This window comes from Papio anubis, chromosome 7 (genome assembly GCF_008728515.1).
Source record: "Papio anubis isolate 15944 chromosome 7, Panubis1.0, whole genome shotgun sequence".
In the NCBI taxonomy this organism is placed as follows: Eukaryota; Metazoa; Chordata; class Mammalia; order Primates; family Cercopithecidae; genus Papio; species Papio anubis.
Genome location: NC_044982.1, coordinates 40,647,771 through 40,673,424, shown reverse-complemented (window position 1 = coordinate 40,673,424; position 25,654 = coordinate 40,647,771). Strand labels below are relative to the sequence as shown.

General features: G+C 38.9%; 2 pseudogenes; both read right to left on the bottom strand.

The window, feature by feature from the left end:
- Positions 1–1,960: 1,960 nt before the first annotated feature.
- Positions 1,961–3,832, bottom strand: LOC101021275 (annotated as a pseudogene).
- A 12,847-nt stretch (positions 3,833–16,679) lies between these two features.
- Positions 16,680–18,129, bottom strand: LOC101021631 (annotated as a pseudogene).
- Between the last annotated feature and the right edge of the window lie 7,525 nt (positions 18,130–25,654).

Genomic DNA, 25,654 nt, shown 5'->3' with positions numbered 1-25,654 from the left:
GTTTACAAAAGCAGAGTTTACTTAATTGTCATGGGTTAAAGAAGTGTGAGAAGAGAGGGAAATGGCTTTCTTATAGACTCAGAAAACAGAACATTAAAACAAAAACAACAATATTCCAGATAATCCCAATAAAATTTCCCTTATCAGTATATTCAGTCCTGTAATTAATTCTTGTTCCTCTGGATCTTGGGTTAGCAATCTCGTGAAGCTGTCTGCTTCTCAACTAAAAAGAGTTCTAGAAATCATACCTTAGCCCACAGGTGCAGTCTGAAAGTTGTGTAAGTTATGTTACATCAAAAGACTGTACCCAAGAGTCTATTCTTTGAAATGTCAATAGTTTGAAGTACCTAGTATAGTCCTTTTCCGGGGAGCTTTATTTAAGACATAAACTCTGGCCTTCACTTTATAGCATCACCTCAGGGATGTATTAGAGTAAAACAAAAACCATTTGTAGGTAACAAAGACATATGGCTGTGGTTAATTTCTTCTTTTTTTCTTTTTTTAAGGGCTGTTTTGCTTTTAATGAAGGCAGATACAAAATGCATCAATGCAAAAGAATGTTTTATGTACTCATTAACATAGTGAGTAATGTAAATTACATTTTGATAATGCAAAATACAGTATGTTTGTTAGGCCTCAAAAAAGAAACTACAGAGTTAGCTGCAACTTAAGGTAACTAGAAAGGCTCCTTAAGTTGTTTTTACCCACCACCTTTATTATAATAGTTCTAAATTATATCTGGGGAGGGGATTAAAAAATAATACAAAGCTCTTTTCAGCTGTGGTTCAAAGAACTCTAGTGAAGCTGTATGGCAATGACATTGTGAGACCATGAAGTTTCCCCAGAAGTATTTCTAATAACATAGACAGTTAAGAAGTTTAATAGTTTCAAAGTCTGGAAAGCAGCAAAAATATCTTAGAGAATTTAAAAACATTATAAACCCCTCTTCTCTCTTACAGAGACATTTTAAAGCATGGACATAACTTTAAGGATATTGAAAAAACATCAGCAGTTTTCATAAAGCTTCAATGAACACCCCAAGGCACAAGTGTTGAAAACGGTCTGTTCACAACAATGTCACTGTGTTGTACTTTTGGAGGTACAGGTATACTGTACTCGCAGTGAGAGGACAACTTTATTCCTAGTTAAAAGCACCAGATGTGTCAAGCTCAGCTTCCATTTACACAAGATGCACCCAAAATCCCTACGATAGTGAATGGTTCAAGTACTAGACCACATTTCCAACGTCTTACCTATTTGCTTAGTTGCTACTGAGGTTCTTTTAAACCCTGTAGGTCTGTAGAATATTTTGAAAGGCCAGAACTACCCTGAAAATAGTCTTGAAAGAATACAGAGCCCTTCTAAAAGAGCTCACTGGATACTTTAATAACATTTACATAAAGAAATAAAGACAATAGCTGAGTTTCTTTCAAGTGAAGATGAAAAATATTGTAGAACTAGCATGTAGGCCAAAATGTTTGGTAGTTGATGTCAAAAATTGCCAAGATTGTTAATATGTATTTTTGGTAATTGCTATTGGCCAGGTTAATTTTTTGTGTAAAATATACAATATGTTAACAGAACAGAAAAATCATGATTTTAGACCACTAACAGAAGAAAACCCACAGCAAGAGAAGCATCTATAGGGCAATTAAAAGTTACGGAAGTTTACTACCTTTAGAATACATCAATATACTTCAATTACAGAAATATTTCATTTTTAAGACTAGAGTGCTTTAATATACTTTTAGTAACAACCCAATCTAAGGAGACTTGGAGGCTTGTGAAAAAGACCAGTCCACCAAGATGCTGCATTTCTAGTGTAGGATGGATTAATACTTCTGTAAGAAGGAAGGAACTGAATCACCTCAGCATTGCTAAATGGCGTTTTTCTTTTAAACAGTAACTCAATCTCATGACTCACTTCACTTCACTAGTACAAAATTAGGCAGGAGAAGAACTGAGCTCACTGGTCAGACCCAGAAACAATGATTTGGCAACCTGTAGTCATTCAGCTCATGATGTGTGATCATCGGCAGAAAGCTGCTCAACTCTTGCTGTCCATTCCTTCACATCTGCAGAGGAATTTGATGTAACCACTTCTCTTTATCAACTTTAAGCTGCCTACAGGCAAAAAGGTCACAAACTGCAGGGAGGCCGAAATGGTCTAGGAGGAAGTTATGTTCCTCCTATAGAGGTGAATTAAGTAATACTTCCTGGGCCTTCTTTCCAAGCAGCCACTTGTCTCCAGCAGAGGATAACTGGCTGAGGTTGCCCATCTTCTGTCCTGGCAGGACCCAGTCAGCTGTGTTAAAGGGACACCAGGAAGTGGTCATGGGGCTTTTAAGCTTTGGTTTGACAGCTCTGTCTTCCTTGGGACTTCCTTCTTTGTATGGCGGCCAGATAAGCCACTCTGACAAAGAGCTGTTCTTTATGACTTGGAAGGAATCAGGAATTCTACAAGGAACCATTACCTTTAGTGCCTTTGTTCTGTTACTTGTTTTCTAGAAGGACAGAGCCACATATTCAGGGAATCTTTATGCTTCTCAGGCTCAGGTTTTGGTTCCTCAGGCATCACAGTTTTATCTTTTCCTTCTTTCTTCAGAAGCCACTTGCACAGAGCTTCCTTCTCACAATTCTCATCACACACACACTCTGCAAAGCTTGTGCAGGGCTCATTGGCTTTGCACATCTCCTCTACCTTACATGGATCCTGATGCTTCTGGACAAGCCAATCTTCAGTAACCATGCTGAGGTGGACAATGGTTTCTTGGCCTCCAAGTGGTCATTCAGGCACTTTAGATTGCCCAGGTTTTCAATCTCCACCCCCTTGGGCTTGTTGCCCTGACAGTTGGTATGGGAGTTGGTCTTGACAAGTCAATCATTCACATTGTAGGACTGGCACAAGTGCTTAAACTTCTCATTGGTTTCACGACTGCCATTCTCAAGCTTCTCCAGCTTCTGGGGTTCCTAGGGAGTCACCAACCAATCTGATAGGTCTGTCCCATCTTGATCAGGAAGCTCTTGATCTTCAGTTTCAATGGAGAAAGAACTGGTAGTGGAATGGCTATTACACTTTTGATAACTTGGTTTTTCAGGAACTTCCTGTTGCTGACTCTTGAGGAGCCAGTTTTCTAAGCCCTTTAGGTTTTCCCAGACATTACTGAAGAAATTGCAGGCTCTGACAGAAGTCTGACTATTCTCCAAGGTCTGCTTTTGGGTGAGCCAGTCCAGACAACCACTGGCAGATTTGCTTCCAAGGAGCTATTTGCTGAGAGGGACAGCTGTGAGGCTGGATTCTGCTCTTGCATTGGGTTATAGCCTCTTTTCTCCAGGAAAGGCTCAATATTTGATGAACTAGCATGAGCCATCAAGTGCTCAGGAATTTGAATGGTTTCGAGAGACCCAAATGTGGTGACAGTCTGATGCAGAGCAGTTGTGTCTGCTTCAAAGAGTAGGATGGTTGAATATTCAGGCTTAAGGGTCAAACTGCCCAGTCTCTCCAGGCACACAGAGACTTGATTGGCTAGATCTTTGTTTTGGGTACACTCTAATCAATTATTCTTAATTATAGTCACCCTACTGTGCTATCAAACGCTAGAACTTATTCCTATTATCTAACTGTATTTTTGTACCCATTAGCCAACCTCTTTTTATCTCCTCTTCCCACTCTTCTTGGCCTCTGGCAACCATCATTCCACTGTCTACTGCTATGAGATCCACATTTTTCGCTCTCATATATGAGTGAGAACATGGAATATTTGTCTTTCTGTGCCTGGGCTATTTTGCTTAACATAATGTCTTCCAGTTCCATCCGTGTTGCTTCAAATGACAGAATTTTATTATTTCTTATGGCTGACTAATATCCCATTGTGTATATGTACCACATTTTCTTTATCCATTCATCTGTTGATGGACACTTACCTTGCTTCCAAACTTTGGTTAGTGTGAATAGTGCTGCAATAAACACAGTAGTGCAGATATCTCTTTGATATATTGATTTCCTTTCTTGTGAACATATACCCAGCAGTGGAATTACTGGCTCATATGGTAGTTTTATTTTTAGTTTTTTGAGCAATATCCATACTGTTTTCCATAATGGCTATACTAGTTTACATTCCTAGCAACAGTGTGTATGTATGAGTTCCCCTTTCTTCATATCGTCTCCAGCATTTGTTATTTTTTGTCTTTGATAACAGTCATTCTAACTGGGACGAGATGATATCTTATTGTGGTTTTAATTTGCATTTCTCTGATGATTAGTGATGTTGAACATTTCTTCATACACCTACTGGCTGTTTGTATGTCTTCTCTTGAGAGATGTCTATTCAGTGCATTTTAAAATCTGTCTATTTTTAAATCTGATTTGTTTGCTAAGTTGTCTGAGTTCCTTGTATATTCTGAATATTAATCCCTTGTCAGGTGAATAGTTTGCAAATATTTTCTCCCATTCTGCAAGTTCTCTTTTCACTCTGTTGTTTTCTTTGCTATGCAGAATCTTTTTAGTTTGATATAATTCCATTTGTCTATTTTTACTTTTGTTGCTTGTGCTTTTGATGTATTTTCCATAAAATTTTTGTACACATCAATGTCTCGAAACATTTCCACCATGTTTTCTTCTAGTAGTTTCATAGTTTTGCATCTTACATGTAATCTTTAATCAATTTTGAGTTGATTTATTGTAGATGGATTTATTGAGAGATAGGAGTCTAGTTTCATTTTTCTGCATATAGATACTCAGTTTTCTCAGCACGATTTACTGAAGAGGCTATCTTTTTCCCACTGAATGTTCTCAGCACCTTTGTTGAAAATCAGTTGGTTGTGAATACATGGATTTATTTCTGGGATCTCTATTTTGTTCCATATGTATCTTTTTATGCCACACCATGCCCTTTTGGTTACTATAGCTTTGTAGTGTATTTTGAAGTCAAGTAGCATGTTGCCTCCAGTTTTGTTCTTTTTGCTCAGGATTGCTTTGGCTATTTGGGGTCTTTTGTGGTTCCATATAAATTTTAAAATTGCCTTTTATATTTCTGTAAACAATGCCATTGGAATTTTGAAGGATATTGCATTGAATCTGTAGAACACTTTTGGTAGCATAGTCATTTTCACAACATTAATCCTTCCAGTCCATGAACATGGTACGTTTTTCGATTTGTTTGTATTCTCTTTAATATCTTCCATTGATGTTTTATACTTTTCCTTATAGAGATAGTTCACCTCCTTGGTTAAATTTATTTCTGGATATTTTAATTTTTTAATAGCTATTTTAAATGTGATTGCATTCTTAATTTCTTTCTCAGCTGGTTTGCTGTTGGTGTATAGAAATGTGACTGATTTCATATGTTGATTTTGTATCCTGAAACTTTCCTGAATTTGTTTATTAGTTCTAAGAGGTTTTCTTGGTGAAACTTTCAGGGTTTTCTATATGTAAAATTATGTTGTTTGCAAACAGGATCATTTTACTTCTTTCTTTTCAATTAAAGTGCCTGTTATTTTTTTCTCTTGCCTAGTTGCCCTGGACTTTCACTACTATGATGAATATTTTTTTCTCTTGCCTAATTGCATAAGGACTTTCATTACTAGGATGAAGTGGGCATCCTTGTCTTGTTCTAGGTCTTAGAGGAAAAGCTTTCAGCTTTTCCCCATTCTGTACAGCTATGGGCTTGTCATATATGACCTTTATTGTGTTGAGGTATGATCCTTCTATAACTAGTTTGTTGAGAGTTTTTTTTTTTAATCATGAAGGTATGTTGAAGGTTATCAAATGTGTTTTTTACATCTAATTGAGATGATCAGTTTTTGTCCTTCATTCTATTCATGTGATGTATCACATTTATTGATTTGTGTATGTTGAATCATCCATGCACCCTGGGTTAAATCCCACTTGATCAGGGTGGATGATCTTTTAATGTGCTGGTAGTTCTTTTTTTTTTTTTTTTTTTTTTGAGAATTTCTGCATCTATGTTCATCAGGGATATTGGCCTATAGTTTTCTTTTCCTATTGTATATTTGTCTGGTTTTGGTATCATGATAATGCTGACCTCATACATTGAGTTTGAAATAATTCTCTTCTCTTCAATTTTCTGCAAGAGTTTGAGAAGAATTAGTATTAGTTCTTTAAATGTTTAGTAGAATTCAGCAGTGAGGCCATCAGGTCCTGGGCTTGCTTTCATGGGAGACTTTTTATCACTGATTCAATCTCATTACTTTTAATTGATCTGTTCAAGTTTTCTATTTCTTCTTGGTTCAATCTTGGTAGGTTGCTTGTGACCCAGAATTTATCCATTTCTGCTAGGTTTTCCAATTCGTTGACATATAGTTGTTCATATAGTCTCAAGTTATCCTTTGTTATTTCTGTGGTATCAGTTGTGAAGTCTTCTCTTTCATTCCTGATTTTATTTATTTGGGTCTTTTCTCCTTTTTTCTTGGATAGTCTAGCTAATGGATTGTTGATTTTATTTATTTTTCAAGAAATTAACTTTTCATTTTATTGATCTTGTGTATTTTTTTGTCTCAATTTTGTTCACTTCTCCTCTGATTTTTATTATTTCTTTTCTTCTACTAACTTTGGGTTTGCTTTGTTTTTGCTTTTCTGCTTCCTTGAGATGTGGATTAGCTTGTTTATTTGAACCTATGGCATTTATTGCTATAAACTTCCCTCTTAATACTGCTTTTGCTATATTCCATAGGCTTTGGCATGTTGTGTTTCTATTTTCATGATTCACGAAATTTTAAAATTTCCTTCTTAATTTCTTCATTGACTCATTGGTCTAGTTGGTCCTCTTGCTTACATTCTTCTATTTTATATTTTTAAACATACTCCATGGGTAAGACTGATGTATATCTCCAGCTGAGAATTAATGATCTAGAATCCTCTAGATTCAAATTAAAGAAGTAAGGTTTTGGCTAAGTTAGCATTTCAAATAATAACTGAGTTTACAACTAATAATACTATATGCTATACTGCTATTGTTGAATATCAGGCAAAACATTGCCAGGATACTAATAAATATGGAAAAACTTGAAAGAAACCATTTCTTAAGAGTTTTGATCAGTGTTTTCCCTGAGGTAAAAACATAGGCTAAAAAAGTAAGAACATTGACAAATCCTCAGGGACTTCCCATAAATCATACAATTTCTGAAGTATTCATTTAACTTATACAGATTTCACCTGGGGCAGGCTGAATGTCTCTTCTGATATCTCTTCCCATGAAACTCACATCAAACAAACCCACTTATTTCTAATACTTCTCTTTTTATAAAGTAAAAGAGAAAACCTTGTCATTTTTTTTTTCCCCAGGAGCTTTCTGGGAAATCTCAAAGATGGTTTCAGGTGTAAAAAATATCTTGAAAGTTTTATGGTTTTTTTCTACATTTAGGATCCTATTTGGGGAAGGCAAAAATTTTAAAAGTTGTCAGAAAAGTGTAGACACTTGCTTAAGAAAGGCTATGGATACCTAAGAAGCAATATTCGGTTACCTATTTAATTAAAGTGACAATAAAACATTCAAAAATGTATACTAACAGCAATGGAGTTAGAAAAAACTCTTACCTCTTTCATAAATGAGGATTTTCTTCTCTTTAAATAACCAAAGACATTATAAAGTCATCGTAAAAGACAGAAAATTATTCTGGTAAGACACAGAATGTTTTCTCTCTAGGCAGAAAGAATTCTTCACTTTAATTTTGTAAAGTAAGCATAGTATTCTTCACAGAAAGAGAAGAATTACCATTTATATTGTAAACAAAGGCATTCATCAGTAAACCAGGGAAGCAAACCCATCAAAATAGAATGAACTTTCCTAAGATTTTAACACATTTCATCACTTCTTTTCAGACTGAGCTATCATCCACAAAGGCCAAGCTGAATCCACATTCCAACTGTGGTCTTTCCTTATGCTCTTTCGTATTCTGGGACAAACTGACACATGACATAAGGACCAATCTCAGGTCCAAAAGTTCGAAACAAATTTTTAAAATAATTCTATCACGTTACTTATATAAACATGCAATTTGTTCATCACTGCTATTCTCAAATTAGACAATAAACCAATATTTAAAAAAATTCTCAGCTCTAATTTCTTTTTTTTTTTTTTTTTTTTTTTGAGACAGAGTCTAGATCTGTCCCCCAGGCTAGAGTGCAGTGGCCAGATCTCAGCTCACTGCAAACTCCGCCTCCTGGGTTTATGCCATTCTCCAGCCTCAGCCTCCCGAGTAGCTGGAACTACAGGCGCCCGCCACCTCGCCCAGCTAGTTTTTTGTATTTTTTTAGTAGAGATGGGGTTTCACCGTGTTAGCCAGGATGCTCTCGATCTCCTGACCTCGTGATCCGCCTAATTTCTAATATGATATCGATAGTTATAATCTACATACATAGATAACCTTTGAGATCTGTAACAAGTCCCAAGGGTGTAAGATGGTTTGGAGACCAAAAAATTTGAGGACAGCTGCTCTTTTTCCATGAAATATCAAAACATATATGCAGTTGGATCTCCCTGTCACTATTGCTTCTTAGTGGCAACCACTCATTAATCATAACTTTTAAACAAAGTAACTAACTTCTCACTTACAGAGAAAAGTGAGTGTGGGATGGATAATTGAGAACTTCCTGCAATACACGAGCATTACAGCAAACTAGAAAAGCGTGAAACAATTTTCTACAGCCATGCACATCTCTTTTACATGTTCTTAAAGTGGCAAAAGTGAACATGTTCATTAATATTACTCATAGATATAGCCCCTCTAGAGCTTATAATTAATTTATTATATGGTACAGTAGTCTATCTTGCTTAGAAATTGTGTGGATATTCTCTACATATCTAATAAATAACTCAATTTAATGCTAGTTCAAGGTTTTTCAGCTACCTAAGGATCTTGGAAATTATCTTTAAGTTGGCAGGCTACAAAACATAATTATTCTTGAAATAAAGTTTTGGAAATCATGATTCAATTTTGTTGGACACCAATTTACATTATGTACAAATAATGTTTGTGTGTTTGATCAGTAACCTGATAACTATAGGACAAAGCAAAGCCAAGTAGAATAAAATGTATGCTTCTATTATAGTCAACACAGATAAATCAGAGAAGACATAACTATTTTATTAAACAAAACATATTAAACTACAAGTGCTCCTTGATTTATGGTGGAGTTATGTCCTAATAAACCCATTGTAAATTGAAAGTACTGTAAGCCAAAAACACTTCCAATGTATGATACTTTCTTTTTTCTTTCTTTCTTTCTTTTTTTTTTTTTGAGACAGGGTCTTGCTGTGTTGCCCAGGCTGAGTGCAGTGGTGCAATCATCTCACTGCAGCCTTGACCTCCTGGGCTCAATGGATCCTCCCACCTTAGCCTCCTGAGTAGCTGGGACTGCAGGCGCATGCCACCATGCCTGGCTAATTTTTGTATTTTTTGTAGATATGGGGCTTGTCCATCTTGCTCAGGCTAGTTTTGAGCTCTAGGGCTCAAACAATCTGCCCACCTTGGCCTCCCAAACTGCTGGGATTACAGGCATGAGCCACAGCACTCAGCCAATATTTTCAATTTGAGATGAGTTTATTTGGATGTAACTCCATTGAAACTGAGGAGTGTACTGAATGAATATCACTTTTGCACCATTGTAAAGTTGAAAAATCCCAAATCAAACCATGGTAAATCGGGAACTGTCTGTAGCCTTATTTGCCAAAGATTTGCTGTAATTATGTGAATTTGGGCAGGGTGCAGTGACTCACACCTATAATCTCAGTGTTTTGGGAGGCCAGAACGGAAGGATGGCTTGAGCTCAGGTGTTCAAGTCTGCAAAGAGCTATGATTATGTCACTGAACTCCAACCTGGGTGACAGAATGGGACCCTGTCTCTCAAAGAAAAAAAAAAAAAAGATGGAAGGTGGTCAGGGTGGCTCCTGCCTGTAATCCTAGCACTTTGGGAAGTTGAGGCAGGAGGATGGCTTGAAGCCAGGAGTTCGAGAGCAGCCTAAGCAACATAGAGAGACCTGTTTTTACTAAATATTAAAACAAAACTGGGTGTAGTTGGCATGCACATGTAGTCCCAGGTACTCAGGAGGCTGAGATGGGAAGATCACTTGAACCCAGGGGTGAGGCTGGAGTGAGCCATGGTTGTCCCACTGCACTCCACCCTGAGGGACAGAGCAAGACCCTGTTTCAAAAAAAAAAAAAAAATTACTTGGATTCTTAAAGGGTTTCTGAATTTGTTTCTGCAAGCATATTTTAGTGTAGTACATTTAAAGTATTAGAAATCCAATCTCCTCAGTTTATTAAAATTTTAGGAATATTCAGTTTATAAAAGCACTTATTTATGTCTTTAAGTCAATCAGAATAGAGCTTCTTTAAGAAACCAAAATTTAATTTATTAATACTCTCTTGAGGTAGGAAAAGATTTTATACTCACACAACAAGAGGTAAAGGCTTGAACTGCAGAAATAGATGTCTAGCCACAAAGGAGCTTAGAGCTTCAATTCTACAGTTTTAGCCTCAGGTTAAGAGACAGGAGGCACAGAAACACAAAACCTCACTGGCACAGATATCAAAGGGCTACTGTCCTTCCCGATGGGCACAAACGTCTTTGAGCTCAAAATAGACAAATCGATAAACAAATAAGACTAACCAACCAGATTCTCTGTCATCTTTTGATTTAACAGAAAACAGATTTATCTAACATATTAATCCATTTATAGAAACCGTTACATGATCAGACTGTAAAACCAAATTCCTGCTTGTTGTTGCCACCACTGGGGGATGACTTCTCAGCCACATGCAAAAGAAACAAATGAAACGAAACAAAACAAAACAAAATACAGAATTGGTGGAGATAGGGGGAAAAAAAACTAGAGAAACAGTCAATAATGTTCTATTGCTACCTGTACTAGTCAGGGCTCTCTAGAGGGACAGGACTAATAGAATAGATGTATATATGAAAGGGAGTTTATTAAGGAGAATTGACTCATATGATCACAAGGTGAAGTCCCACAATAGGCGCTCTGCAAGCTGAGGAGCAAGGAAGCCAGTCCAAGTCCCAAAACCTCAAAAGGAGGGAAGCCGGCAGGGTGCGGTGGCTCACGCCTGTAATCCCAACACTTTGGGAGGCTAAGGTGGGCGGATCACGAGGTCAAGCGATCAAGACCATCCTGGCCAACATGGTGAAACCTCGTGGCGCGTGCCTGTAGTCCCAGTTACTCGGGAGGCTGAGGCAGGAGAATCACTCGAACCCGGGAGGCGGAGCTTGCAGTGAGCCGAGATCGTGCCACTGCACTCCAGCCTGGCGAGAGAGAGAGAGAGAGACTCCCTCTCAAAAAAAAAAAAAAAAAAAGTTGGGAAACCGACAGTTCAGCCTTCAGTCTGTGGCCACCGAGAGCCCCTGGCAAACCACTGGTCTAAGTCCAAGAGTCCAAAAGCTGAGGGGCTTGGAGTCCCATGTTCGAGGGCAAGAAGCATCCAGCACGGAAGAAAGATGAAGCCCAGTAGACTCAGCCAGTCTAGCCCTTCCACGTTCCTCTGCCTGCTTTTATCCTAGCTGTGCTGGCTGCTGATTAGATGGTGTCCACCCAGATTGAGAGTGGGTCTGCCTCTCCCAGTCCACTGATTCAAGTGTTAATCTCCTTTGGCAACAGCCTCAGTGACACACCCGGGAACAATACTTTGCATTCTTCAGTACAATCAAACTGACACTCAATATTAACCATTACACTACCTCAGGCTCCTCTCCAGGAGCCAACAATTTACATACTGGGGCTTCAGCTTCCGGGAGATGCATTTCTCTTCTCCGGGAGCGCAGTTTCTCTTGGTCTGTCAGGTGAGTCCACTCTGCACATCGCTGGAAGATGTCTAAAGCTGCTAAAAGAAAATTTTTTTTAAGAAAGTAAACATAACTTATATAAATATAAAATAAACATGTCAATAATTTTATTTAACTTAATACAAGAAATAGTATGATGTTACGATGGATTCAAAAGAGATTTCAAAGAGCAGAGACACATGCAGGCATGCAGGGGAGGAAAAATGGCTTTTCCTTCTACTGGTCTTAGAGTTGTAGGCTGGGACCCTTGTAACAAGAGACAGGAACAACAGAAATGCTAACACATTTATTTAATATAAGTTTTTTGTAACACTGGGGACTTCTTAAGGAAAGAAAACCCTAAAGAAACAGTTGAACCTGTGTTTTGATGCCAGGTTTGATGAAGAGGGGAAAGTTGTAGAAGATGGTAGGACAAAGGGAATGAGTAAATCAGGGGAAACTTGGCAAGGCCTGTTCACTCACACTCCTCCTGCTGTCCCTCCATCTTCAGAGGCAAGAATACTTCTTTCCTCCAGATGTAGGTAGGGAGGGCACCTCTCACATGAGAGGTTTATGATCTCCTTCATGGGAGCAGGGCAGGGGAAAGTCAGAGATCTTTCTGTACATTCTATTTCTCAAATTCCTTCAGCCGTAAAATACTCAGTATGCCAAGGTGGGTGGCATATTTTGGGGGAATGTGCCCTGAACTCGGAGTTACATATAAGAATTTACAAATAAATGTAAAATCTGCTTTTTCTATAGTGAAAGGGGGAAGGGAAATCAATTGTCTCCCCACCTGACAAAATGTGTTTTCATGTTTATAGATCAGGATGATTTGCATTGCCACCAGCTAGCTACAATTTACAGAGTTGTAAAATAGCTCAAAGACTATGAAAGATGAAAACCCCATAGAGCAGAAAACCTAAAGGGGTGTGCTTTAGACAACATATAGATTTCCATTGAAGATATACTCGTCTTTCTGTTTGTTTGTTTTGGTCCATTTCAAAGTCTTTTACAAACAAGGCTCAAAAGTATAATGATAAAAATCACACCAATTTTACAGCAAAACAGTTATATTAAATGTGGGCCACAGGCACATTTTACTATCTTTGATTTGATGTGGAATGGAATATTAAAAAGAAAGTGAAAGTGCCTAGAATCTATGAAGGTCCCCTTGCTGTTTAGTAGGTGATAGCACCGTGTTAAGTGATTGGGGGATCACTGAGAAGAGGGGAGATTTGGGCCAAACCTTCATGGGACGTACATCCCATTTCATCATGGCGTACAAAAACAAAGAAAAAAAAATTTTAGTTAGGTACTGATGTGGAATCAGCAAAATAAATTGAGTTCAGTAAAAGAGGATGGTGCCGAGGAAATGTAACTGACTAAATAAGGTGGTATAGAAGATATTGTCGGTTGCTGACTTACTATGCTTCACCGCTTTTTTGAGATCTGGCTCTTAATTTCTTTTCTGGTGTAGAGGGGCTTAAAGTGTGCAGGGAAGGAAGGCCCTTCCCCTAGTCCCAGGCTATGGTCAAAGCTCATCACAGTAATTCTATTCTCCGTGTCTTTCTCTCCATTACTGCTGAAATTACTCTGTTTCTGGCACTAATATCTCTCTTTAGTGTTACCATTCTCCAAATCATTTTCTTTCTGTTAATCTGTTTAATTGTGAACTTAATTACAAATTAATTCATTTAAAATTAATTGTGAAAACACATGCACACACACAGTGAAAAGCATACAAAACGAAAAGCAAAAAAACAGCTTTTAATAAAATGACCATCCATGTAACTATCATGCAGGGAATAGACTAGGAAATTGTGAGCATCCTCCAGTCTGCCCACGTGTCTTTGCCTGATTGTGGCCCCTTTCTTATTTCCAGAGACAATCACTACCTTAATACTGTGCTAATTCCATCTAGCCTTTTCGTCAGGGTTTTACCACCTATATATTCATCTGAAAATTTTGCAGTTATGGCTGTTCTGAACTTAAGTTGCTTCCTTCACTCAACACTGTATTTGTGAGATTCATTCATGTTGCTGGAAAAATTAATTTTGCTAAGTTTTGCTTAGCAAAACTAATTTGCTAAGTTTCATTGCTATATAGCAGTGTTCTCAAAACTTTTTGCTCTCAGAACCCCTTTGCACTGTTAAAAATTATTGGGAAGTGCAAGTACCTTTTGTTTATATGGGTTATATCTATCAGTGTTTAGTGCATTAGAAATTAAAATGGAAATCTAAAAATATTTGTTGATTCATTAGAAATAACATTAATACTTCAAAAAGGTATTGGATATATGATAAATCTAGAATTACTGTATAATCCAGCAATTCCACTCCTGGAAAGTGGGAACACAAACAGATGCTTATGCACCAATGTTTATTGCAGCATTTTCCACAATAGCCAAAAGGAGCGAACAACCCAAATGTCCATCAGTGCAATGCTAAATACCATCAAAATGTGATATATACATATAATGGAGAATTATTCAGCTATAAACGAGAATGAACTTCTGCTGCAACATGGATGAATGTGAAAAACAGTATGCTAGGTGAAATAAACCAGATACAAAAGGACAAATATTGTATAATTACATTATACAAAATGTGTAGAATAGGCAAATTCATAGAGACAGAAAGTAGATTAAAGGTTTCCAGGACTTAGGAGAGGGAAGGAATGGGAGTTATTACTTCAAGAACATAGTGTTTTGGTTTATGGTGATATAAATAGACACTATTGAATTGCGCACTTAAAAAGTCTTAAAATGGCAAATTTTATGTTGTATATATTTTAGCATAATAAAACAAACAGGAACAAAAATAATGATAATAAAACCATTACTGTTAACAGTAATGAGGCAGAGCCCTCATGAATCAGATTAATGCCCTTATAAAAGGGCTTAAGGGAGCTCCCTTGCCCCTTCCCCTATGTGAGGACTCAGGGAGAAGACACCATCTACGAACCAGAAAGCAACTCTTCACCAGACACCAAATCTCCCAGCGCCTCGATCTTGGACTTTTCAGCCTCCAGAAATCAGAGAAATGTTTCTGTTTTTATATGCTACCTAACTTACGGTATTTTGTTATAGAAGCGATCTGAACTGTCTTAGTCTTACAACAATAAGTTACATATTTTCGTGAAAAATAACTGTAGTTTCCAAAATAAGAAATTAATTAGAAGAGTGGCATTGTTTTTCATGTCTTTAATGTGTGGTTTAAGAAAAGACAGTTGAATTTACATTGGATTTTGCATTGACGTGTTGTAATACTTTGGTTTGGTTGAAGTATCTGAAGGAAATCTAGTTTCACACAATTATGCAGTTGGAAAAGGGAGGAGTAATTTAATATATTTTGAAGGTAATTGTGGGCATTCTTCTTTGATATTATGCCAGAATTTGATAAATAGTAGTTTCTTAAGAATTTTTTGAATGTGGAATCTGAAACTATATAGTTTTGTCTATCTTGCTCTTCGAGTGGATCTTAAGTTACTTAAGTATGATTTTATAACATTATGCATTGGTCATTTCAAATACGTTGGCTCATGAATTATACATATCTTCTGAATGTTGATATATTTTATTATGCAATATTTTAAAAATTCCAACAGTTAAAATTGCCACCAATCTCATCTGAAGATTCTTTAAGTTTTGGAAAACTCATAGTGGTGGGACCAGTTTTCAAATATTCTAATTTTCTTGTGAAAGCTCAGATTTCATAATTGGCAACAAATCCTGTCATTTTTTTTCCCAGGCTTACTTTGTTAATGTTTGAGAAAATATCTGCCAGATTCCTAAGTCTGAATAACTATTGCTGATGTCAGTTTGTTTTTTCAAATACAAACTGCTGTGTCTTTTTAAAAAATCGATAGTTTAGCTCACAACTCAAATACTTGCACAAGTGCCTTTTCTTCAAGGCAGCCATTATACTTTGGAATGCAGCAAAAGTGCTTTATGTATACTTCGTATTTTGTCACACAGAATATTTAAAAATATACTAACTCTTCTGGAGAAAAATTTGGCAATACCTAGCAAAACAACATATTCACTCACTTTTGATTCAGGAATTCTACCTCTAGGAAATACCTTGAAGACATACCTCCAAGAACACAAAAATTCATGATATACTTTGGATGTTTTGTGCCTTCCAAATTTCGTGTTGAAATGTGCCCTCCAGTGTTGGAGGTGGGCCTAGTGGGAGGTGTTTGGGTCATGGAGACGGATCACTCATGAATGGCTTGGTGCAGTCCTCACAGTAATGAGTTAGCTCTCACTCTATGAGTTCATGTAAGATACGGTTGTTTAAAAGAGTCTGGCACCTTCTTCGTCTCTCTCTTGCTCTCTCTCTTCCCCTCACCTTCCAAGATTATTGTAAGCTTCCTTACGCACTTACCAGGAGCAGATGTGGCACTAGGCTTCATGTACAGCCTGTAGAACTGTGAACCAAATAAATCTTTTTTCTTCATAAATTACCCAGTCTCCAGTATTCCTTTTTAGCAATGCAAATAAACTAACACAATGCATATGTACATGTTTATTTGTTGCAGCATTATTTAGAATTGCAAAGTATTGGAAACAACCTAAATGCCCGTACATAGCGAAGTGATTGAATAAACTATACGACATCTACAAAATGGAGCATTATATAGCTATATAGAAGAATAAAGAAGATCTATAAGAACCAACTTGGAATGATTTCCAGAATATACTGTTAAGAGAAAAAAAGCAAAGAACAAAAGAATATCTATAGTATGCTATTCCTTATATAAGAAAAAAAGGATAAAACACACATATCTGCTTGTTTGCACAAAAAAATTCAGGAAGGATAAATGAGATTATCTTAGGGGTGGGTGGGAAGTAATGGGAATGGGGCTGTGCTGATAGTGATGAAGAGGAGTGACTTTTTTTGGGGGGGTGCATACTAAAGTTCCTTATTTGAAGCAATGGTACAAATCAAAGAACTTAAGTGGATGTTTTGGTACAACTCATAGAAAAGGTAAAGGAAATCCCAACATCCATGCACTGCCTTGGTGACCAGGGAAGTCACCCATGGCTATGGGAAAATAAGCCTAAAGCTTAGCTCTCATTATTGCTCTCTCCCAGGGTGAGCTTGTCAAAGAGATAGTCTTCCAAGCCAGATTCAGGAGCTCCCATCTTGTGTGAGTTGGTAACATGGTCACCCAATTCTTTGATGGATTTCACCTGCTCATTCAGGTAACGTGTCTCAATGAAGTCAACACAGTAGGGGTCATTTTTGTCAGTGGCCAGTTTGTACAGTTCCGGTAGTGACTGATTCACGTTTTTTTTTGTCAAATGTAATGCACCCTCCATTGCATTCAGCCCACTCTCCCGGTCATTACAGTATGGTTTCTTGATATCCTGAAGGAAGATTCAGCCACCTTGCTGGTTCTGTAGCTTCCTCAGTTTCTCGGCATGTTCCCTCTCTTCATGAGATTGGTGAAGAAAGTGCTTGACAAAGTTCTTCAAAGCCACATCATCACAGTCAAAGTAGTAAGATATGGACAGGAAGAGATAGGAGGCGTAGAGCTCTGGGTTGATCTGGCAGTTGATGGCAGCCTCTGTGTCCTGGTGGTGAGGCAGGAGAATAGGGTCTGGAGGCTGGGAACCTAAGGCCGATTTGCACTGATGTACTAGAACTGAATCAAAAGGAAAACCCCACCTCTCCATGCCCAAGTAACAAAAAGATCAGAGGCTACTCCCTTTGTGCTGCCTTGCAGATGAAAAATGGAAAGTACCTTTGTAACTTCACTTCAGCTGCTCGTCCCCTTCCACAACCAATCAGAGTGGTTGGGGGCCAAACGTTCCTTTACATAGGGTGTAACCAAGTAGCCAATGGGAAACCTCCAGAGAGTATTTAAACCCCAGAAAACTCTGTAACCAGCACTCTTGAACCACTTGCTCCAGTCTGCTCCTGCTCTCTGTGGAGTGTACTTTTGTCTCAGTAAATCTGTCCTTTCCTTGCTTCATCCTTTAGTTGCTGTGCTTGTGCATTTTGTCCAATTATTTGTTCAAAATGCCAAGAATCTGAATGACTCCCAGTCAGGACTCTCCAACAGTATGGTAGTGCTGGCTCATCCGCAAGGGGGATGTGGTCATCATGGAGGGTAAGGAGAGGTGGAGGCGACTGTGTGGCACTGGAGTGGCAGGGACCTTGGGGCTGTCTGAGGGCTCAGTGAGGAGGCTGCAGAGGGCTGACTGTGAGCCGTGGGGGTGGGGTGGGGAGGTGGGGGTGGAGGACCAGCACCGGGTTACATCCAAACACTGTTGAAGCAGGAAACCTCATAAACTGCCAGTGAAGAAAGTCTAGATACATTGTTGAGTACACCGTTTTGTATAGCCTTGACTCTTAGAATCACCATCTTACACCCAAATATAAACAAACACTTCAAAGCAAACAGTATGTAAGGAGAATCAGAATGAAATAAAAACAGAACAAGCGATTTTTTTTTTTTTTTTTTTTCAGATGGCGTTTCGCTCTTGTTGCCCAGGCTGGAGTGCAATGGTGTGATCTTGGCTCACTGCAACCTCCACCTCCTGGGTTCAAGTGATTCCCCTGCCTCAGCCTGCCAAGTAGCTGGGACTACAGGCACACGCCACCACACCCGGCTAATTTTTGTATTTTTAGTAGAGATGGGATTTCTTCATATTGGTCAGGCTGGTGTCGAACTCCTGATCTCAGGTGATCCGCCCACCTTGGCCTCCCAAAGTGCTGGGATTACAGGCATGAGCCACTGCGCCTGGCTGCGAATTTTTTTAAAAATGAAAAACATTGAAGAGGATGGGGAAGGAAAGAACTGACCTAAGTTATTTTGAAGAACAGTTACTTTGACTAGATCTTATATGATGAAAGACACAAGAACCTGCACACGGGGCATAGGTGAGCAGTTCTGTAACTACTTTATGTTTATACTAGGAACAAATAAGTATGGCTAATGAGAACCAGGTTTCTCACTGTTTGTGAAAGAAGCCACAAATAAGGAAAGGAGAAATCCTGGAATAAGCTTTGTGTTGTTGGACTGGAATCAGACATATTGGTGTGAACTCATGTTTTTTTCAATGGATACACAGGTATAGAATGTGTATGTGTGTGTGTGTGTGTGTGTGTGTGGTTTACACTTGATCTTAGCCAAAAGGCCGAGAAGCGATTGTGTGTGTGGTTTAATTCTAACTGTCCACTGAGTGGAACTTAATAGCAATGAACATGCCTGATTTCCAGACCTTGGTTTCTCCAATAAAAGGAACCAGAGTTCCACAGGAAAAATGGTAGATTCCAGGGTTTGGGTGCAGAAAATACAAAATGAGCTTGGAACATCATATGGTACCAGAAAAGAAGGAAGTGTTTCCAAAGGATAGGGATATGTCAAAATGACACAGGAACCCATCTGAAGGAGCAACCAATGGTCAAATCTAAACAATTTGAGCAAGAAAAAAATAATAGTACAATTGAGTTATAACCTATAGACTGAAACAAATATCCATGAGTCCATACTGATCTAAATAAATAATTGAATAAGTAAATAGGAGAGAAGAGATAGCTTTTCCTTACACAGTATTTCCACATCTAGTAATTCAAGGCTACAATCCTTGAATTTCTGGTTGTGGTAGACGGAAAAATGTCCCCCACTCCTCAAAGATGTCCATGCTCTAATCAACATGTTACCTTACATGGCAAAGGGATTTTACAGATGCGATTAAGTTAAGGCCTTTGAGATGAGGAGATTATCCTGAATTATCTGTGTGGGCCTAAGGTAATCACAACCATTCTTGGAATTAATGTTGCACATTTAGGGAACTCTTCAAAAAAATAAAAAATAACAGATTACATAACTAACAGACTAATGAAGGAGGCCAGTGGAATGGTAACAAACAAACAAAAACTTGATTAATCCTAAAGAGGGCAAAAGAGAACAGAAAAAGAAACAGAAAACAGGTAGGACAAAATAGAAAGGTAGCAAAATTAGAAAAATGGTAGATTTCAACCCAAGACATGGAATGAAGTGAATAAAGCAAGAGGCTGAACTCTACATCATTTAAGAAATCATTTTAGGCCATGCGTGGTAGCTCATGCCTATAATCCCAGCATTTTGGGAGGCTGAGGTGGGCAGATCACCTGAGGTCAGGAGTTCGAGACCAGCCTGACCAACATGGGGAAACCCCATCTCTACTAAAAATACAAAAATTAGCTGGGCATGGTTGTGGCACCTGTAATCCCAGCTACTCAGGAGGCTGAGGCTGGAGAATAGATTGAACCCAGAAGGTACAGGTTGCAGTGAGCCGAGGTTGTACTATTGCACTGTAGCCTGGGTGACAAGAGCAAAAATCTGTCAAAAAAAAAAAAAAGAAATTATTTTAATAGCTTTGTCAATTCTGTGAATATCTCTGGAAGAATACACAGTGTTTCCCTAGGGGCTCAGATGACAGGAAGCCTTCTCTTTCATTGTTTACCTTTATTTGAAATTTTGACCATGTGAATGTATTACATTCCCATTTTAAAAATGTTAATTAAAATAAATATTTGTTGAATGAGTATACTGGATATGAAAATTCATAGAACAGACTTATCTTTTTGGTTTATATTTAGATTTTCTGGTCCTTTCCCCTCCACCTAATTTTCTCTCTTCTAATTCTCTCTTCCTTTTTCCTTTTAACATTTTGTGCCTAATGGGGGGTTACAATGGCTTACAGCAAATATTGCAATTTAAGAAACATAATACACTCCACCCTTTATCTGGACTGGGCCGTGGCCCCCTGGCTCTGGAACAGAATCTGTCCAGGGATTTTTCCAAGACTCTGACCTCCTGGAACTGGCTGTCAAGACCTAAGAAGACTGATGATGAAACCAGTCCTCTGGCTACCTTAGCCATAGCCACCACAGCATGAGGAAGTGCCCCTACTTCCCCAGGAGCCTTCTTCACAGAATGGGAAATCCAGAGAATCTAGTTTCACTTTAAGAAATTAGTGGAGAAGACCAGCTTAGGCAACATGGAAAAATCCTGTCTCTATAGAAAATACAAAAATTAGCCAGGCATGGTAATACACACCTGTAGTCCCAGCTACTTGGGAGCTGAGGTGGGAGGATTGCTTGAGCCCAGGAGGTCAATGCTGCTGTGAGCCATGATTGTGCCATGGCACTCCAGCCTGGGCAACAGAGCAAGAACCTGTCTCCAAAAGAAAAGAAAAGAAAAGAAATTAGCAGAGGAATGAATTCAGAAGCTGCTGCCCTCAATCCAGGTCAAGTGTGTGTTTCTAGGATGTTGACTGTGTTTCCCTGGCTGTCAGCAGCAGCTGTGGTTGGGAGCCTGCTGTGCTGGGATGATGTCTCTGGGAGCATTACTCAGCAACTGCAGAAGTGTGCAGTAATAGACAACAAGGAGACAGAAGGGAGGGTTTCCCGAACAGGTACCGGAAAACATCCTGTACAGCCTCAGAAATGCTTTTCCGTAGCGGATCCCTGGTGGCTTAGCACGGGAGGCTGCCTCACCAAGGAGTGGGCTGCGCCTCAGAGCAGGCAGAAAACACCCAGGCAGAAAATGGCTTCCTCTTACTTTAAGCTTGAAATGCTCCTGGTTTGCAGGGGTTGGTCTCCGGTGATCTTTAAGACCAAACTTAAATGTCTGTATATATGAAATTTTTTCATTCAACAAGCTTTTAGTGGCTGTGTACTGTAAGCCAGTACCCTGGGCTTTGATTTATCAGTGTTTGGAGAAGGATAGGAAGAAAAGGCATATCAGGGAGGAGAGAGTTTTATAACCTCAGCTTCTCACCAGTAGGCAAGCAATATGGCAGTAAGACAAGGAGGAGTCCCAGAATTAATCGCTCTCATTTCTTTTCTGTGAGACCAGTTATTATAAACCAGGGATGGGCAAACTTCCTCCTATGGCCGAATCTGACTCACAAACAAATCCAGCTCATGGTCACTCTAGTTCACTGCATCCTTTTATGAATAAAATTTTATTGAACTGCAGCCACATACATTTGCTTACATATTGTCTATGGCTGCATTCACACTAAAATGGCAGAGTTGAATAGTTGAAATCACAACTGTATGGCTCTCAAAGCCTAAGATATTTATTCCCCAGCCACCGATGGAAAAAGTTTACTGAGTCCTGGCTGGGCGCGGTGGCTCACACCTGTAATCCCAGCACTTTGGGAGGCCGAGGCAGGTGCATCACGAGGTCAGGAGATCGAGACCATCCTGGCTAACACAGTGAAACCCCGTCTCTACTGAAAATACAAAAAATTAGCCGGGCGTGGTGGCAGGCACCTGTAGTCCCAGCTACTCGGGAAGCTGAGGCAGGAGAATGGCGTGAACCCAGGAGGCAGAGCTTGCAGTGAGCCAAGATCGCACCACTGCACTCCAGCCTGTGCAACAGAGCAAGACTCCATCTCAAAAACAAACAAACAAACAAACAAACAAAACAAAAACAAAAACAAAAACAAATTTACTGAGTCTTGTTATGAGCTTACATAGAGCAAGGATGGGTTCAATATGTCATCTGAACACATCCAGAACTAAACATTTCTCAGTAGGGATTGGTAGGCAGGAGAAACTTAGGGCCACATAGACTGGTGGCCAGTTTAGGATTGAACCTTGACAAAACTTAGTGTGTACTTTTTCTAGGAGAGCTCATGCTTTATAGCTGTACACACGAGGCAGAATGAATGATGCAATTCAGCAGTGATTAAAGGTGGAGCAGGTTCCTCCCGCATCTGCTTTTCTTGGACAACTGAATAGCAGTCACTGTGAAAGGTGATGGAAAATGTCATGGATTCAGGCCCTTGGAGGCAGCAATTAGAAGCACTGGATGTGATGAACACCTAGCTACTACATGAATGGATCATAAAACAAAATGTTGAATGAAAAAAGTAGGAAACAAAATGAGATCTATAATGCCAAACCATTTATGTTGATTACAAATATATGCATGCAAATCAACAATTTGCATTTTTTATACCACTTTATAAGCACAAAGATACACATTGAACACATTAAAATTGCCTTGTGAGGGAAGACAAAGGGAGTGGCTTTGGGAACTAAGAGTGAATCAATTAATAAATAAGATAATGGAGAGGCCTCTCATGGACAGATGATGATACTGCGATAAAGTGGTGATAACAACGGAGGACTTTAACTGACAGCACCTAAAGTCCAAGGACAATAAAGTAACAACTGGGAAGGAAGGAAGGAAGGAAGGAAAGAGGAAAGGAAGGTAAGGGAAGGAGGGAGAGAGGGAGAGATGGGAGAAAAGAAGGCAGGGAGAGAGAAAGAAAGAAAGAAGGAAGGGAGGAAGGGATGGAGGGCAAAGGAAAAGAGGGAGAGAGAAGGAAAGAAGAAAGGATAGAAAGGAGAAAAGGAGGGAGGGTGAGGGACAGAAGGAGGGAGAAGGAAGAAAGGAAGGAAAGAAGGGAGTGAGGAAGAAGGAGGGAAGAAAGGAGGAAACAAGGCTGGAAGAATCTGGAGATATACACTGCTTCTGTTATAGCTTTGACAACTCCATGGGTTTGGGACCCGTGATGACCTGTAAGGACTCAACCTTCAAACAATTCAGTGTCTTAATGGAGGCAGTGGTGGTAGTGATGGTGATGTGTATGTGTGTGTGTGTGTGTGTGTGTGTGTGTGTGTGTGTGTGTGTATGTGTGTGGCATAAGCAGGGTAGGGGTCAGAGCTGGGAAACCCAAGCCAAATGAGTTCAGTCTAGGGCTAGGTAGGATGTGAGCGTCCCAGGAAAGTTGAGATTCAAGCCCCAGTTGGAACTGACAGCCCAGTCAACCTGCTGCTCTGGCGATGGCGGGTGAGTATGGTGTGGGTTGGGGAGGGCTTTTGTGCTTTGGACAGTCACATGGGCATGTTGAGAGTGAGCTCTAATATAACACTAGCTTCTGTGTGGCCCAAGGACTGAGCAGAAGCCTTGGGCAACAACGGGTTAAAGGACTTCAGAGACAATCACCAGAGTCTGTAGGTGAATGTTCTCATCCTGTGCTTAATTTCCACAACTTGGTTTAATAATTTCTGTTCTACAGACACATGAAAAAATGCTCATCATCACTGGCCATCAGAGAAATGCAAATCAAAACCACAATGAGATACCATCTCACACCAGTTAGAATGGCGATCATTCAAAAGTCAGGAAACAACAGGTGCTGGAGAGGATGTGGAGAACAGAACACTTTACACTGTTGGTGGGATTGCAAACTAGTTCAACCCATTATGGAAACAGTATGGCGATTCCTCAAGGATCTTAGGAACTAGATGTACCCATATGACCAAGCTATCCCATTACTGGGTATATACCAAAGTGATTATAAATTATGCTGCTATAAAAGACACATGCACACGATGTTTATTGCGCACTATTCACAATAGCAAAGACTTGAATCAACCCAAATGTCCATCAGTGACAGATTGATTAAGAAAAATGGGCACATATACACCATGGAATACTATGCAGCCATAAAAAGGATGAGTTTGTGTCCTTTGTAGGGACATGGATGCAGCTGGAAACCATCATTCTTAGCAAACCATCACAAGAACAGAAAACCAAACACCGTGATGTTCTCTCACCATAGGTGGAAACTCGAACAATGAGATCACTTGACTCGAAGGGACATCAATACCACCGGGCCTATCATGGGGAGGTGGGGGGAGGGGGAGGGATTGTAACGGGAGTTATACCTGATGTAAAATGACGAGTTGATGGGTGACGGTAAGCTGGATGGGTGCAGCACACCCACATGGCACAAGCATACATATGTAATGAAACCTGCATGTTATGCACATGTACCCTAGAACTTAAAGTATAATAATAATAAATAAATTAAAAAAAATAATAATAATAAAAAAAAAGAAAACTGCTAAGTACTTCAATAAATGCAAATTTTTGATAAAAAAATAATTTCTGTTCTAATGCTTATGGGGTTGTTTTGCTGGTCAAATGAGATGGCTATGCATAAAAGAACCACGGAAAAATAAAGTACCCCTTACTTCAGTTATTAATATATCTAAGCAGTGTCTTAGAATATAATTTCTTCTTCCTATCCACCCATCAGCCCAGTTTGCTGGATAGAAAGAAAAAAAGGGAGCTATAGTAAAAATTCCAAGGAGCCATTTTACTCCACGAGATGTGAGAAAAACATAATAGCTTTTATGTTACTTTAGTTACCTTTTTCAAAAGGAACATGTATTAATACACATAATTTTGTCTTTCAACCTCAAAAACTAAATTAGCCCTTTTCCAAGGTTTTCAAGTGTCTCTAAGGTGCATCTCAGAACTGCCCAACCTACTGTTAACATCAATCATGCTGTCCTAGCTGCTGACACTAGAACTTTGTCCAGTCATAATATATCAGCGCCGGAAAAGAAGAAAAATGGAGACATTTCTAAAACTCACAAGTCAGTGGATTTTAGGTGTCAGGAAAGAAAAGGAAAGCCCGCTGTGAGAATGGTTCTTGCTAACCCAACTAAGATTGTATTTTTAAGGAATATGATAAATATGGTGGTATCATTTTCTATTATCAATAATTTAGATATGTTTCTAAAATAGTCTTTATCTCATTGTAAAATGATTTGGAAATTATATAGGATCTAACAAAAAAGTGAAACTTACCTGTAACCCACCAAACATTCAGGGAATACACATAGATACACACATGTATATATGTATATATATGTGCATATATTGCATCTATTATACTCATTTTTTGCAACAACAGGTTGCAAACTATATACACAGTACTGAGTTCTGCTATTTTTAAAATATAGCCTTACATCACTAGCCCCTTTTCGTGTTACTAAGTTTTTCTCAATAATGTAATTGTTAAGTACCAAATAATATTTCATT